The 15,179-nt window shown below is 37.9% G+C and overlaps 1 pseudogene; it reads right to left on the reverse strand.

The window, feature by feature from the left end:
* LOC123821149 overlaps positions 1–15,179 on the reverse strand; it is a 120,938-nt pseudogene that overhangs the window by 63,740 nt on the left and 42,019 nt on the right.

Below are 15,179 nucleotides of genomic sequence, written 5' to 3' on the forward strand. Positions count from 1 at the left end.
AAGAGAAGCACAGAAATGGAGATCACAGGAAGGGTTATCAGTGGGGAGGGGGAGGGAAGAATGGGGGAAGGTGCAAGGAATAAGAAGCATAATTTGTAGGTACAAAATAGACAGGGGGAGGTTAAGAATAGTATAGGAAATGGAGAATCCAAAGAACATATATGTAAAGCCCATGGACATGAACTAACAGGTGTTGGAGGGGGAATGCTGGACAGAGGGTATGCAAGGCAGAGGGGGATAAAAGAGAGAGAAAATTGGGACAAATGTGGTAGCATAATCAATAAAATATACTTTTTTATTGTTGTTCAAGTGCAGTTGTTTCAATTTACCTTCCATCACATTGCCCCACCCTACCCATCCCCACCCTCAATCCTAACCCCTTTTTGCTTTGTCCATGGGTCCTTTATACAAGTTCCTTGATGACCTTTCCTCTTCTTTTCCCCATTGTCCTCCTCCCCTCTGGTTACTGTTAGTTTATTCTTTTTAAAAAATTTTATTCTATTTTTTTAATATTTGTATTTTTTTTACTTTTTTATTGTTGTTAAAGTACAGTTTGTTCTTTATTTCAATGTCTCTGGTTATATTTTGCCTTCTCATTTGTTTTGTTGATTAGGTTCCACTTATGTGAGATTATATGGTATTAGTCTTTCACCTCCTGGCTTATTTCACTTAGCATAATTCTCTCTAGTTCCATCCATACAGTTGTGAAGGATAGGAACTCATTCTTTATTCCTTCTGCATAGTATTCCATTGTGTAAATGTACGATAATTTTTGATTTATTCATTTAGTGCTGGGAAATTAGATTGCTTCTAGCATTTCACTATTGTAAATTGTGCTGCTATGAACATTGGGGTGCTCAGGTTCTTTTGAATTGGTGTTTCAGTATTCTTAGGATATAATCCCAGCAGTGGAATTGCTAGGTCAAAAGGCAGTTCTATTTTAGTTTTTGAGGAAATTCCATATTATTTTCCATATTGGCTTCCCCAGTATGCATTCCCAGGAGCAATGTACTAGGGTTACCTTTTCTCCACAACCTCACCAGCACTTATTGTTTGTTGATTTATGATGGCCATTATGACTGCTGTGAAGTGGTATCTCATTGTGGTTTTAATTTGCATCTCTCTGATGGTTGGTGATGTTGAGCATCCTTTCATACAATGCTCTGCATGTCCTCCTTGGAGAAGTGTCTGTTTAGGTTCTGTTTCCATTTTTCAATTGTGTTGGTTGTCCTCCTGGAGTGGAGTTGTATGAGTTCTTTATATATCTTGGAGATCAAACCCCTCTCTGAGGTATCATTGGCACATACATTTTCACATACAGTTGATTCACTTTTCATTTTAATGCTGTTTTCTTTAGTCATATAGAAACTTTTTATTTTGATGAGATCCTGTTTGTTTATTCTTTCTTTTATGTCCCTTGCTCTAGGGGACATATCAGAGAAAATATTGCTGCATGGAATATCTGAGATTTTCCTGCCTATATTCTCCTCTAGGACATTTATGGTGTCATGACTTATATTTAAGTCTTATCCATCTTATTTTTGGGTATGTGTAAGTTGGTGGTTGAGTTTCATTTCTTTTTCATGTAGCTGTCCAAATCTCCCAACACCATTTGTTGAAGAGGCTATTTTTACTCCATTTTATGCTTCTGCCCTCTTTATTAATTGACTGTAGAGACTTGTATTTATTTCTGGGTTCTCTGTTCTGTTCCACTGATCTATGTGTCTGATCTAATGCCAGTACCAGACTGTGTTGATTACAGTGGACTTGTAATATAGTTTTATGTTAGGTATTGTGATTCCTCTTAATTTGTTTTTCTTTCTCAAAATTGCTGTGGCTATTTGGGGTCATTTATGGATCCATGTATGTTTTTGAAGTGTTTGTCCCATATCTGTGAAATATGTCATTGGTATTTTGATAGGGATTGCATTGAATCTATAAATTGCTTTAGATAGTATGGACATTTTGATGATGTTCATTTTTCCAATCCATGAACATAATATATGCTTGTACTTATTTATGTCTTCCTTAATTTCTTCAGTGTTGTATAGTTTTCTGAGTACAGGTTTTTTACCTCCTTCATTGGATTTACTCATATCAATGAAATATACTTAAAAATGATATGTTAACAAGTAACTTCATTAAATCTATACATGTAACTTGTCTTAAACAATGAGATGAACTGTGTGTTTTTTTTCTAACCAATCCTTGAATGCTCTCTGCCCTATGATATTGAACAGATATGACATACACATTTTTACTTTTAAGTTTCCAATCAATTTTTCTGACAATGGAAAGCCTTCTAAAACAGTTGGTGAGAATGCCCATGTTAAAGCCTTTGATAATTAAATCTTCCCATTTCTAGAATTTGAAAAATAATTGGAAGAGCATGTTTCCTTTAAAAGTCAGAAAATTGCTTCAGTTCCCTTGGTGAGAAACATTCTTTTTCAATTTTTACCAAGCCATGTGGAAAATTATTTAGGCAGCTAAGCAAGAAAGAGCTTCAGCAGGAGACTCATCAGCTTTTTTACTGGAGAAAATGAAAAAGAGAATTTTGACACCATCATGAACTAAAGACTTAAATATATGTGAAGGTAGACCGGATAAAATGAAGGATTTTAGTATTTTTATTTTACTTAGTCTTACAGCAGTTCTCAAACTTTAGCCTATTATAAAAGTCACCTGGAGGATGAGGTTTGTTAAAAAAAACACAGCTTCTGTGCCCCATCCACAGCAGTTGATCTCAAAGTATAGTCCTCCAGACCAGCAGAACAAGCAACATCTGGGAACTCTTTAGAAATACAAATTCTCCATCCTTACCTTATGTCAGAAAATTGGGGGAGGGGGTTCATTGTATTTTCCAGCCATATAAGATGATTCTGATTCATGCTCAATTTGAGGACTCCTTCCTTTCAGACTGAGAAAAAGCAAGGATTGTTGAGAAGTACAGTTAACAACTCACATGTGAGAGATAATACCAGGTAATATATTACTAAGCACACTAAAGGCTCCATGTCAGGTAATACCTCATAACAAAACTATTAGGAAGTTACTAACATTATCTACATTGATAGGTAAAAGAAGAGGTAAAGTCATCAGCACAAAGTCACATACAGATAATTGGGGGAGCCAGGATCTGCCCCCAAACTGTGGTTTAATCATGGCTTTACCATTTCTTATCTTCTGTGTAGACAATGTTTTTTTTTTTACTTCACATCTGTTTCATACATATTACATCTAAATGTAATTATTTTATAACTTTTGTATCTGTCTTAGTACCACTTTTTCTAATACACACTGTGACAATTCTTGATAATTCCATCATTCACAGATAGGACGTCTATAGTGTTGTAATGCAGGAACTCCAAGCTGGGGAGCTGTACTTTTGTTTGTAACATTTGGAAAAAACCATCCTCAAGACCAGAAGACATGGACATTCCACTTATTACTCACTTTCCTAAAAGTATACTTTATTGATTACACTATTGCAGTTGTCCCTGTTTCTCCCTTTGTCCCCCTCCAACCAGTACCCCCATTCTCTTCTGCAATCCCCTCCTCTTAGTTCATGTCCATGGGTTGTGTGCCTAAGATCTTTGGCTACTCCATTACCTACGTTGCTCTTAATACCCCCCCACCACAATTTCGTTCCTACAAGTATCTGCTTCTTAATTACTTCAACTTCCCATTCCCTGCTTCCCCTTCCCAAATGATAACCCTCCAAATGATCTGCATATCTCTGATTCTGTTCCTGTTCTGCTTGTTTGCTTAGTTTTTTATTTGGATTCAATTATTGGTAGTTGTAAATCTATTGCCATTTTAAATGTTTGTTTTGATGTTCTTTTTCTTATATAATTCCCTTTAGCATTTCATAATATAATGACCTGGTGATGATGAACACCTTTAGTTTTGCCTTCTCTGGGAAGCACTTTATCTACCCTTCCATTCTAAATGATAGCTTTGCTAGATGAAGTACTCTAGGTTGTAGGTCCTTATGTTTGTTTCATCACTTTGAATACTTACTGCTTGTCCTTCTGGCTTGCAAAGTTTCTTTTGAGAGATCAGCTGACAGTCTTATGGGAACTCTTTTGTAGGTAACTATTGCTTTTTTCTTGCTGCTTGTAAGATTCTCTCTTTATCTTTAACTTTTGACATTTCAATTATGATGTCTCTTGGTGTGGTCCTCTTTGGGTCTGTCTTGTTTGGGACTCTCTATGCTTCCGGGATTTGTATGTCTATTTCCTTCACCAAGTTAGGAAAGTTTTCTTTCATTATTTTTTCAAATAAGTTTTCAATTTCTTGCTCTCCCTCTTCTCGTCCTGCTACCCCTATGATTCAGATGTTGGTACATTTAAATTTGTCCCAGAAGTTCCTAAGACTGTCCTCATTTTTTTGAATTCTTTGTTCTTCCTGCTGTTCTGATTGAATGCTTTTTCCTTCCTTGTGTTTATAATCATTGATTTGATTCTTGGCTCCATCCTCTCCACTGTTGGTTCCCTGTACATTTTTCTTTATTTCATTTAATGTAACCTTCATTTGTGCTTGGGTCTTTTTTTTTTATGCCATTGAAGTACCCAGTGAGTTCCTGGATCATCCTGATAACCAGTGTTCTGAACTGTGCATTTGATAAGTTGCTTATCTCCATTTCATTTAGTTATTTTTCTGGAATTTTGTTCTGTTGTTTTATTTGGGCCATATTTCTTCGTCTCCTCATTTTGGAAGCTTTCTTGTGTTTGTCTATTTGCATTAAGTAGAGGTGCTTTTGGTCAAGTTGGAGGCATAGCTAAACATGCCTCACTTCCATGCACAACTATAGCAAAAAATACAACTAGACTACAAAATAAATGTCACCCAGAACTGTCAGAAAATCTAGCTGTTTTGAAGTACAACAACCAAGGATTTAAAGAAGTTACATTCATCCAGACTGATAAGAGGAGTGGAGATTCAGAGAGGTGCTGGAAGTGGGGAGAAGCATGGAGATATGGAGAGGTGTGGAGAGGTGTGGAGATGTGGAGTGACACAGAGGTGCAGAGATGGAATGGGAAGTCCCACATCCATATGTCATGGATAAAAAATGGGAGGGATACCTCAGGAGTGAGGAATCCCAGCCCTAGTCCAGACTATTCAGTCTGAGTTTCCAGCACCAGGAAGACAAGTCCCCATAACTTCTGGCTGTAAAATCCAGTGGGGGTTGAGGCAGCAAAAGAAACTGTGGGATTCTTAAGAGACTCCTTGTAAAGGGCCTACAATGGACTTGGGACTCAGGCAGACTTGCCCTCTTTGGGATTCAGCCCAGGGCAACAGCTGGAAGGGCATCAGTGGCATACCAGGAGAAAGTGAAGTGTGAGTGCTATGAGACAGCTTCCTCCCACCAAAACACCAGAGCCTAGGCAGTGGCATTTTCCCCTCTGAGAGCCCTCCCTCACACAGAGGAACAGAGCACTGATTACTCAAGACTGCCACACACATTGAATAAGTGCACTTTCCTACAATAGACTACACTGTTTATTACTCACTTTAGAGGGGAGTGCACTGACAGCAGTGGATCAGGTGGGAAACTATGCCCTGCCTTCTGTCTTGACACTACTTAGTGGGTTAGGAAGGGAGTAGCACCAGGGAAGGAACCACGGTAGTGTGTGAAAATGCTACAGGGTTGTGATAAACACAGGGATCTTGAGAAGGCTAGGACTCTAGATACACAGTGTTTTCCTTTCTCCTCATGGCAGCTGGCCAGACAGGAACCTGCTCTCTGAGGTTTTGAAGGGGCCATGTCTTGAACTACCCCACACATATGCTGGGCTTTTAGTTTTTCCATGTATTGTCCTTAATATTATGTCTTCTAATCTATATTAGTCACCTGCTGCCATGGTCACTCTGTAGAATTTAGTATTATCAGTAGCCTTACCCTTTTCACGATCTCAGTTCAAAGTACAGTAATACTGTAACCTGACAGTCACCTCCCACTTTTTCAGCTCACTCCTCTAGTGAGCACCAAAAATTTGACCTCATAGGGAGCTATAGTCTTGTTACCCTATTGACTTTTCATTGTTAGACCCTTTAAGACCTCAAATCCATTCTTACTCAGTCAAGAGCCCTGGCTCATCATATTAATCACCTTTTCCCATGCACCTCGGCTTCATTCTTTCTTACCCTCCATTATGTTCATTTGGTTAAACCCAACTTTGGTTAAATAATACACATAACCACTCCATATCTATACATCCTGCTGAAACTTGTGGGAGAAAATAATCATATTAGCTGATTTAAACCATGCCCTCTAACCTCAGTACTATTTAGCAGTCATGCTACCTTTTCCTAGCCCAGTGTTTGCCAAATTTATCTGCACATTGATATCAACTGTGATATCAATATTGATAGCACATTGATATTGAAACTGAAGCTTCAGAAAATTCTCATGCCTATTGCCCACTTCTAGTGATTGTGATTTAATTAGCCTGTGATATGGTCTGGGCTTTAAGTTTTTAAAAGATGCCTTGACTAGTCCATTTACACTTCAACTCTCCTAAATGACTTTTTTACATCTCTTTCTCAAATTTCTGACATTTTTCTTAGCTTGCTTTATTTTTCACTGACAAAATAGAAACCAACAGAAGAGAACTTCTTTAATCATACCTCTATACACCTATATTTATTTGGACCTATTTATTCTATCTCCTCAGCTGGTATCATGTGTGTACTGCCCATGTTCCTATCTAAGTCCAACCTGCCTCTTAGGCACTGGATCTTATCAAAACTTCCCGGCTCAAGGACATCACTTTAGCAAAATATTAGTTGTCTCCCCATACTTGAAATTAAGGAGAAACACTTCATAATTTTTGTTTACTCTGATTCTCCAATGTTTAGAACAGAGCTTTAAAAATAATGAACATTCAATAAATATTTTTTGAATGAATGCATTTTTATCAATCCTTGCTGTACTGGTTATTTGCTATTTGGCCCTAATTCTATTTGTGTCCTTTTATGGACTTGTTTTATGCCTAAGGATACTGGCTTCTAAAACCTGCTTTACTTGGGTTTCCTGTCCCTCTGACTTCCTGCTGGGTTCATCTGTGGTTAAGCAGAAAATATGGGGACAGAATGAGAGGTCAGGTTGTGCCTTTCCATCTGCAATTTGCAATATTTCTGTCTCTTGCTTATCCCTGCTCGCACCAGGCATTCCTCCCCCTCCACTGCTACCCCTTTCACTGGTCCTTGGCATCCCTTTGTATGACTATATAAAGAGAATTAAGTCTCTGGTAAGGCCTTTATGAACAGACTTGCTTTAGTAATGTTATAACTTTATTTTAAAATACCATTGCCAACATGGATGAATCTTGAGGGAGTTATGCTGAATGAAAAGAGCCAGTCCCCAAAGATTACCTACAAAATTATCCCATGTATACACCATTCTTGAAATGATGAAAATATAGAAATAGAGAACAGATTAGTGATTGCCAGGGGTTAGAGATTGTTGTGCATATGTGTGTATGTGCGGGGTAGGGGGTGAGATGGAAGTGAGTGTGGCTGTAAAAGGTCAATACAAGGGATCCTTATGATGATAGAAACGTCCCAAATCTTGACTATATCATGCCAATATCCTAGTTGTGACATTGTACTAAAGTTTTTCAAGATACACATTATTGAAATTTGGGTAAAATACATGAGATCTCTGCATTATTGCTTGTAACTGTATGCAAATCTGCAATTATTTCAAAATAAAGTTTAATTAAAGTATGTATGTTTATAATGAATAAAGTAGTTTTTTTAATTCCATTTCCCTTAGCTACAATATATATGAGGAGCCTTAAAGCCACACTGGAAACATTATTATTCACCTATGATAGGTTTCCCAAGTGTGAACACCCTAGGTACAAGCAATGTATGAAGCTGCAAAATACTAACCTTGTAAACCCAAACCCAGAATGAAAAAAGCATTGGGATCTTTGAATAACTTCTAAGTGCCATCTGCTGCACAAAGCATTTCATATACTAACATATGTGATTTACTTAACACTTAAAATGGCTTTTAAGGAAAATGCAATTATTGCTCCCATTGTGTTATGTGGTAAAACATACATAACATAAAATTTACCATTTTAACCATTTTTAAACATATATTTGTGGTATTAAGTACATTCACACTGATGTACAATCATCACCACTGTCTATGACCAGAACCACTTTTTTATCTTTGCAAAAGAAACTTTCTTTCCCTGTCAGCCTCTGGCAATCATCATCTACCTCTGTCTCTAAATATTTGACTACTCTAGTTCCTTATGTAAGTAAAATTGTACAATATTAGAACTATTGTGTCTGGCTTATTTCACTTTGTGTGTCCTTAAGGTTCATCTACATTGTAGCATCTATCAGAATTTCCTCTCTTATTCGAGGCCAAATAATACTGCACTTTACACACACAGGGCCTGGCACATACACACACAGGGTCTGGCAAAAATAACACCCCTTTTTATAAAATCTTTTATCTCAAAATCCTAAGCATGTAATTCTGTAACATAACAATAATACACTCAAGCACAACATATGGCATTTTAGGTGAAATGTTCAAATTTCTGTCCATCTTGTGAGACATTCTAGTACCCTACAATCACACTTAAGCAAGTCTTACTTCTGCCAGACCCTGTATATATATATATATATATATATATATATATATATATATATATACACATATATACATACATATACATACACATACACACACACACAATGTTAAATTTGTTCATTCATCCACTGACAAACATCTTGGTTGCTCTTACTTCTTTCCTTTTGTGAATACTACTGCTGTAAACACAATGTATAAATATCTAAGTTCCTGCTTTTGATTATTTTGTGTATATATCCATAATTAGAATTGTTGGATTATATGGTAATTTTATATTTAATTTATTTGAGGGATTGCCATACTACTTTCCACAATTATGGCACCATTATGCCCTTCAATTTTTTAAAAGTATGTTTTATTGATTATGCTATTACAGTTGTCCCAATTTCTTTCTCCACTTTATCCTTCCCACCCAGCAGCCCCATCCTTCTGCATCTCCCTACACACACCTTAGTTCATGTCTATGGGTAATACATATAAGTCTTTTGGCTTCTCCATTTCCTATACTATTCTTATCCTCCCCCCGTCTATTTTGTGCCTACCAATTATGCTTCTTACTCCATGTACATTTCCCCCCAATTCTCCCACTCCTTCCCCACTGATAACTCTCATGTGATCTCCATTTCTGTGATTCTGTTCCTGTTCTAATTGTTTTCTTAGTTTTTGTTTTGTATTTTAGGTTCAGTTGTTGATAGTTGTGAGCTTGTTGTCATTTTACTATTCATAGCTTTTGATCTGCTTCTATTTGTTAGATAAGTCCCTTTAACATTTCATATAATAAGGGCTTGCTAGGGATGAACTCCTATAACTTGACCTTATCTGGGGAGCACTTTATGTGCCCTTCCACTCTAAATGATAGCTTTGCTGGATAGAGTAATCTTGGATGTAGGTCCTTTCATGACTTTGAATGCTTGTTTCTAGCCCCTTCTTGCTGGTAAGATTTCTTTTGAGAAATCAGCTGATAGTCTTATGGACACTCCCTTGTATGTAACTCTCTCCTTTCCTCTTGCTGCTTTCAAGATTTTCTCCTCATCTTTAATCTTGGGTAGTGTAGTTATGATGTGCCTTGGTGTATGCTTCCTTGGGTTCAACGTCTTTGGGACTCTGAGCTTCCTAGACTTCCTGAAAGTCTATTTCATTTGCCAGATTGGGGAAGTTTTATTTCATTATTTTTTTCAAATAAGTTTTCAATTTCTTGCTCTTCTTCTTCTCCTTCTGTCATCCCTATGATTTGAATATGTGGGTGGAGAGAATGCCTGGCAAGCAGTGGACTGCATAGGTGAGGTGGAAGCTGGCTGACCAGGCAGTCCCACATTCATGTGCCTGATAAGCCAGAGAAACAACTGGGGAGCAAGACAGACCTCAAAACCTAGGGTTTCAGTGTGGGAAACTAAAGACTCAAAACCTCTGTCTGTAAAAACCTGTAGAGGTGCAGCAGCAGGAGAAACTCACAGTTTCACAGGAGAGTCTGTTGGAGAGGCCCACAGGATCCTAGAATGTACACAAACTCACCACCTGGGAAACACCACTTGAAAGGGCACAATCTTCTTGTTGGAAGTGAGGAAATTGACTGAAAGTGGGGGCACAAGCCAAGCAAATAGCATTGTTCCCTCTCTGACCACTCCCCCATATACTGCTACAAGCCAGTGAAGTGGGTTGCCCCATACCCTGGAGCACACCTAAGGTTCTACCCCTTACAATGTAACAGATGTGCCGAGATAAAGAAATGTGGCCCAAATGGAAAACAGTCAAAACTCCAGAAAAAAGAGCTAAGTGACCAGGAGATATGCAAATTTCAGAGCACTGGTAATCAGGATGCTAACAGAAATGACTGAGTTTGTTTGCAAAATGAAGGAAGAAATTAAGGTTATGCAAAGTGAAATAAAGAAAAATATACAAGGAACAAACAGTGAAGGAAAGGAAACTGGGACTCAAATCAACAATTTGTAACAAAAGGAAGAAGTAAACATCCAACCAGAACAGAAGGAAGAAACAAGAATCCTTTCAACTTTCAGTGATGAAAGTAACGGAAAGGAAGATTAAATGATTTACAGGTTTTTCCCAGTCACTAATGGTAAAATCAGGATTCTTATTCATGCCTCTTTTATTCCAAAGCTCTACTACAGCACATTATAAGTTAACCTGCAAACAAACAATCAAGGCAAAGGTCAAACATTATTTTTCAATTGTTTGATTAAATTTAAAAATAAAAATTAGTCATGCTATTTATATGTGGAAATCTACTTATGCATATACTTCCACAGCTTCTTCCCTTTGGGCCTCTTTTCCCTTGTGAAGACTGGTACTTTTCTTGAGGAAATATAGAAGCCCGGCTTTTTAAATATTTACATAACTGTATTGCAATGTATGCCTAGCCAGGAAATCTTTTTTTTTTTTTTGCATATAGACATAACTAAGTAGGCAGATGAGCCCATGAAATATTTAAGGCTCCTGTATAAACCCTTTAAGAAAACCTTTCTAAACCAATAAGAGGATGTTAGAAGAAGCTTCATCTCCAGTGTAAGAGAGAAAGATTTGGAAGAGTCTGAATGTTCGTAGAAAGAGCTATTGTGGCCACATCAGCATGAATCTGAGTATACATTGAGACCCAGAGGCAATATCCTCAGTCAGCCTCCTTTTAGCCAGCAAAGAATCCTCTAGCCTCTATACCCTAGAGGCCTGAGCTTATTTAGACAGCAAACAGCACTTTGCATGGATTCCAGGGAATGAATTAAATAAACTCATACTTGAAAGTCAGTTTAATAAGATCTTTCTAGTATGTCCTTTTTGCTCAAATGCTTCCAGGACCTGTGGCTCTCTCCTGGATGGTAATAGGTCATATTAAGATTAATTCATACTCATTTTTGGCTAAAAGCTTTGTTATAGACTCTGATTACTTGTATTTACTTTTAAAGTAGATAATAAAAAATACTTTAAGAAAAGCAAAGGCAAGGATGCAGTAATATTAACAGTAAAAATAATAATGATTGCTATCATTGAACTCTTGAGAGAGAGAGAGAGAGAGAGAGAGAGAGAGAGAGAGAGAGAGAGAGAGAAACATTAATGTGTGGTTGCTGGGGGCCATGGCCTGCAACTCAGGCATGTGCCCTGGCTGGGAATAGAACCTGAGATACTTTGGTTCGCAGCCCATGCTCAATCTACTGAGCTATGCCAGCCAGGGCAGCTAACTTCTTTCACATAAGTTTCTGTTTTTTGTCTTCACACTGATATAGAAACCATTTTTACCTGACTTTTTCTAAGAAAACTGAGGCTCAAACTCACATAGAAAGTAATTGATGATATTGAATTTTATCTGAGCTCTGCACCCCTGGAAAACAGCAAAGATTAAGAAATCTCCTCACTCTTTTGTGTTCCAAGAAATGGTTTACTACAAAGGATCACACTTCCCCTTAGACTTAGATAAGATTCTCAGGTGGTCCTCTCATTTACCTTTGATGAGGCCAGACATAGACCCTCAATTCCTACTCTTACCCAATAAGTGTTTAGCTGAACTGTTTGTACCTAGTGTAAACAAAATACCCGCTACCATGACTTGAACAAACTTTAGTTAAACTTCTCTCCTTCCTCTGAATTTTGACCTACCCTCAACCTGAGCCAGGATAAAGTCCTTTTTTTATTGCATCCTTCAATAAATAAGCTGACCTCAGAGGAAAACTGACATCTGATCATTTGCCAGATCATGCCACTACCACTAGTGTTCATTCATATCACTTCCTCACACCCTGTTTTTCTGTCCTTTTCTCCTCCTTGTACAAAAAAAGTCCTGATAGGTAGATACACTTTTGCCTCCCCACACAACCAAAAGAAGGACAATAACAAATTTTAAAACAGAAAATAACCAGAACTGCCAGAAAATAAAACTGTATGGGAGCCTGACAACCAAAGAGTTAAAGAAGAAATATTCATCCAGACTAGTAAGAGGGCCAGAGGAGTGGGTGGCCCCACATTTGCATGCAGATAAACCAGGTGGAACAACTGGGGAGTGAGACAGACCATACAACCTAAGCTTTCATTCAGTACAGGGAAATAAAGCCTCAAACACCTGACTGAAAAAAACCTGTGGGGATTGAGGTAGTGGGAGAAATACCAGGCTCACAGAAGAGTTTGTTGGAGAGACCCACAGGGTCCTAGGATGTACACAAGCCCACCTAGCTGGGAATCAGCATCAGAAGGGTCCAATTTGCTTGTGTGTAGTGGAGGAAGTGACTAAAAGCCAGATAAGAGCTGAGGGAGTAGCATTGTTCCCTCTCAGACCCTTCCCCACATATGACACCACAACACAGCACTGTGGGTTGCCTCGCCCTGGCAAAATACCTAAGGCTCCACCTCCTACTACATAACAGGTACACTGAGACAAAAAAGTATGGCCAAAATGAAGGAACAGATAAAAACTCCAGAAAACACATAATTAAGCAATGAAGAGATAGCCAGCCTATCAAAGCAGAGTTCAAAACACTGGTAATCAGGATGCTCATAGAAATGGTTGAGTATGGTTGTAAAACAGAGGAAGAAGAGAAGGCTATGCAAAGTGAAATAGAGAAAAATGTACAGGGAACCAATAATTATCAGAAGGAAACCAATAGTTAACTCAAATTAACTATTTGGAACAGAAGGAAGAAATAAACATTTATCCAGAACATAATGAAGAAACAAGAATTCAAAAACAATTAGGAGAGGATTATGAAACTTTGCGGTAACTTTAAATGTTCCAACATCTGAATCATAGGGGTGCCAGAAGGAGAAGAGGAAGAGCAAGAAATTGAAAACATAATGAAGGAGAACTTCCCCAATCTGGTGAAGGAAATAGACTTCCAGGAAGTCCAGGAAGCTCAGAGAGTCCCAAAGAAGTTGGCCCAAGGAAGCACACCCCAGGGCACATCGTAATTACATTACCCAAGATTAAAGATAAGGAGAAAATCTTAAGAGCAGCAAGAGGAAAGGAGAGAGTTACATACAAAAGAATGTCTATAAGACTACTAACTGATTTCTCAAAAGAAACTTTACAGCCAAGAAGGGGCTGGAAACAAGCATTCAAAGTTATGAAAGGACCCACATCCAAGATTACTCTATCCAGCAAAGCTATCATTTAGAGTGGAAGGGCACATAAAATGCTTCCCAGATAAGGTCAAGGTATAGGAGTTCATCCCTAGCAAGCCCTTATTATATGAAATGTTAAAGGGACTTATATATCTAAGAAAAGGAAGATAAAAAATATGAACAGTAAAATGAAAACAAGCTCACAACTATCAACAACTGAACTGAAAAAAAACAAAAACAAACATGAACTAAGCAGACAACCAGAATAGTAACAGATTCATAGACATAGGAATCGCATGGGGGTTTATCAGTGCAATGAGGAGGGCAGAGAGGGAAGAGAATGGAGGAAAAGGTACAGGGAATAAGAAGCATGAATGGTAGGTCCAAAATAGACTGGGAGGGGCTAAGAATAGTAGGGGAAATGGACAAGCCAAAGAACTTATATGTATGACCCATGGCCATGAACTAATGTGGGGGGGATGATTATGGAAAGGGTATATAAGGCAGAGGGAAATAAAGGGGAGACAAAAAATGGGACTAGTGTAGTAGCATAATCAGTAAAATATATTAAAAAAAAACAAAACAAAAAGAAAAGTCCTTGTCTGGCTAAGCTTGAAGACATTTGTGGATCTCATGATAGGACCTTCTTTTTTTTTTTTTTATGATCCTTTACCTCCTATTGCAGTAGTTCCTTTCCTTCTTGCAATAACCCTTTGGAATAAAACCTATCTTTACCTATGGTCCAGATTTATTTTTATTTCATGAAAGTGATATAATTGTAATTTAGTTTGTATGAATCCAAATAGTATACACAGTATTGCATAGTAATTAAAACTCTGGACAGCCTACGTAGACATCTCTCATCCCCCAAATCCAGTTCTTCCTGAATACTTTGTGAATAGATGTGTCACATCTGAGTCACTTCACCTCTTCCCCATTGAGGAGCATTGTAAGCTCCTCAATAACAGGGTCTTGGCATTTATTTCTGCAGCAAGAGAAGGGTATCTGCCAGGATAGGTGTGTTCTGAGGTAATCTATAGTAAATGTTATTTATATTTAAATGACTGTGTTATGGTGAGAGTTTCTTTCTTTGGTCCTCAGATTCATATTTCTATAATAAACCCCCACCTTAAATGGTTGATCATCATTGCTTTCACAGTGCTATTTATGTCCACATTCAGAAATGCTTCTGGCTACTGGTCAATTAGACACAGCCACTAGATAAATAGGGGTCCAAAAATATGTAAACATGTTGCTATTGTCAGCAAAGCTGGGAGACCGCTGTCACCGTTAGACCCTGAATCTGGACAATCTAAAGGTGTGATTATGAACCTGCATCTACTGCTAGCATTGGAATATGTTGAAGGCACTTATTTAAGAAAAGGGCATGTTACCAACTGTCACACCTAAGGACTAGGTGTGGTGTTTCTTTTTGAGTCAGCATGCAGCCCCTGCCCCAATATTTCTAGTTGGAGAAATCCCCAAGGACAGTTTCATCCCA

The sequence above is a fragment of the Phyllostomus hastatus genome, unplaced genomic scaffold (assembly GCF_019186645.2).
Source record: "Phyllostomus hastatus isolate PE091 unplaced genomic scaffold, TTU_PhHast_1.1 phas_contig_38, whole genome shotgun sequence".
Classification (NCBI taxonomy): domain Eukaryota; kingdom Metazoa; phylum Chordata; class Mammalia; order Chiroptera; family Phyllostomidae; genus Phyllostomus; species Phyllostomus hastatus.